Source organism: Octopus bimaculoides, chromosome 10 (genome assembly GCF_001194135.2).
Source record: "Octopus bimaculoides isolate UCB-OBI-ISO-001 chromosome 10, ASM119413v2, whole genome shotgun sequence".
NCBI classification, from domain to species: Eukaryota; Metazoa; Mollusca; class Cephalopoda; order Octopoda; family Octopodidae; genus Octopus; species Octopus bimaculoides.
In genome coordinates, this window is record NC_068990.1 from 94,554,114 (window position 1) to 94,557,250 (window position 3,137).

Here is a 3,137-nt window from a genome sequence, read left to right on the forward strand (position 1 = left end):
AGAGAGAGAGAAAGAGAGAGAGAGAGAGAGAGAGAGAAGTGATAATAAGGTGTGTGTGTGTGTGTGTGTGTGTGTGTGTGTATAAAACAACTGATGATCAGTTACACTTTTCAGTTTCACTATAAATACTATATAAATATATATGTGTGTGTGTGTATTATATTACACACACACACACACACACACACACATAATGTATATGTAGCAGAGAGTAATTCTGTTAAGACATCACAAAATATGCAAGAAATTATTTTTTAAAAATATATAAAATACCTGTAAACTCTGCAGTAAAAGAAAATTAGTTAAATTGCCGACCTTCTGAATTGCACAATTCACTCGAGCAATGTTTCCCTGTAGAAGATGTGGGGATTGGTGGGGGTTGCAGCTCTCCTCTTGCATACAATGAGAAACAGGTAAGTTTTGAAATTGGAGGAACTGAAGTGAGCACTGCAAAGCAATAAACTATGAATTTTGCAATGCAGCTACTGATTACAACGACCAACTATAAATGAGACACTCTAATGCAGTCACACAGTATGCTAGAAATAGCAACCAAATATCCTTGAAATCACATTCTACTGTTAAAAGGAAAAAAAAAAAAAAAAGGAGGATGGACACATTGGACAAAAGAAGAGAGATGGTCATGGCTGGAACTCTTTTAGGCATAAATCAGCTTGACAGGTTGATTTGGGGCTAAACGACAATAACGAGTGACAATAACACCTTGGCGTACCTGCTGTTTTCAGCTGTTCGGGCCCTCTGTCATTCTCTTAATATAGTTGAGGGTGAAGGGGGGAAAAAAACCCAAAACAATAAAATCACAGCCCTGTTTGAGTGAACTTTCGTTTTTTTTTGTCACACACAGTTAATGTTTCCTTTTATTTGCAATGTGAAAAACAATTTATGATATTTATTATTATTAAATGCTTGAGTATAGAATGTTAAAGGGGAACTCTAACCCTGGATGATCTATTCAAGTAAGTTGTTTTTTAAGACAACATACATATATCTATATATGAGTGTGTGTGTGTGTGTGGATAGACAGATAAGAGTTCTTAATTTAGCATCAAAATGTATGGTACCATCTGTTACAGAATTACAACCAGAACCACATCCTCCCTTCGTTTATTGATGTAATATTAACACCTCTCCCCCTCCCTCTATCTTAAATAGAGACCTGACAAGCTGTAATTATGAATTAACGGGTGCAGCTAATTTTCAAATGAAATTTCTTGATTAGCCGTGAAAGCATAGCTCAAAGAGGTTGGAAGGACATGATCAAGGAAGGTATAAAAAATAAATAGCGTCCTAAGGAGGGAGCAGATTGAAATACCTGATGCACTAGAGAAGTAATTGTCAAGATATGAAATGGGGAGTGGGAGTTTGTAATAGAATAGCGCACACACACACACACGTGTGTGTGTGTATATATATATCTATAAATATATATACAAGAATAAGGGCAGGGAATCGTCAATTAGTAATAGAATTAATAATTAACAATTTTGCCAAGTAGTTCAGTATGAAAAAAACCTTTATCGGTAAAATCATTTATCGTCATAAATATACAGGGATTAGCAATGGGTTGCTTCTCCAACATACTAAAAATTTAGAAATAGCAGTCAAAGAACTACTGATTCTAAACTACAAATTTTTAGAGAAAAATTTGTAGTTTAGAATCAGTAGTTCTTTGACTGCTGTTTCTAGATTATAAATATATATATTTATATGCATATATATATCTATAAATCTCTCTCTCTCTCTCTCTCTCTCTATATATATATATATATACCCAAATAAAGATATGCGTGTGTGTGTGTGTATGTATATATATACACACACACACACACACACACCATATTTACTCGTGTATACTTCCTGATTTAGTGTTAAATCGGAACAAATTTTTCCTTCATAGTTTCTGCATTGTACCGAGTATAAGTCGCACCCAACTTTTTTAACAGTTAAAATAAAGTATAAAATAGAGCGAGTTACACACAAGTAGATGCGTTATATGTGTGTGTGTAGAGAGAGAGACTGATAGACAGAGAAAAAACGGGTTGAGGCTGATATTTTTGCTACTCTATGTCTCACCCATTCATCCATTCCTGAAAACAAATTTTGTAATAAAAAAATTGGTGTGGTTAGGAGAGAAGGTTTGATTCAAATGAACAGAAGCAAAAAATATATAAATGAAAAAAGGTGATTTAGAAAGATTGACACACAAACGTGCACAACAAATAGCTAGCTTGATATGTCTTGTTTTGATTGGAAATAACAGAGAAGGTGTGGAGGCAAGAAACCCCCCCCCCCAATATTTTTTGTTAGAGATGGGTGAAAAATATAATTGTTAAATGAAGAGAGAAGCCAAAGTCTTCGACGGTTTTCATTTCTTTTTTTTTCTTTTTCTTCCAAAGCTAGTTTTTGGGGTCAATGTAGAGTGAACAGGGTGTTAATGTTAATATTTCTTTTTTTAAATACGAATTAATTAAATGGCTAGTTATTATTTTTGTTTACGTTGACAGGAAGTAGTAGTTTTTAATGATGGATTTGTAGGAAGTGTTGACATTAATGATTATCTATGGGACATAGCGAATGCATACTTGCCCATGTGTGTGTGTGTGTGTATATATATATATATATATATATATATATATACACACACATAGGCACATGTGCGTGTAAGTCCAAAGAAATTCATAATGTACATGTATGTAATGTGTTGTATAAATATGCACATGCAAGATATAAAAAACATATAAAGGGAGCTAGTCACAGAAGTACTTAATAGCATAAACACCCACTCAAAAATACGGGTCTGGTGCGTGCATGTATGTATGTATGTATATTATATAATATATGCATATGCATGTATGTATGCACATATGAATACAGACATGTATGTATGTATATGTAAGTGTTCCCCAAGTGGGTCTGTAAAATCTGAAGAAAATACTGAAACCAGCTTGGTTAGGCACAGGGTCATCTTAGCTGATATATGTATGTACATATATATATATATATATATATATATATTATATATATATATATATATATATCTTTAAGTATTATAAGCAAGACATAAACGCGCATTCTGATATTATATATATATATATATATATATATATATATATATA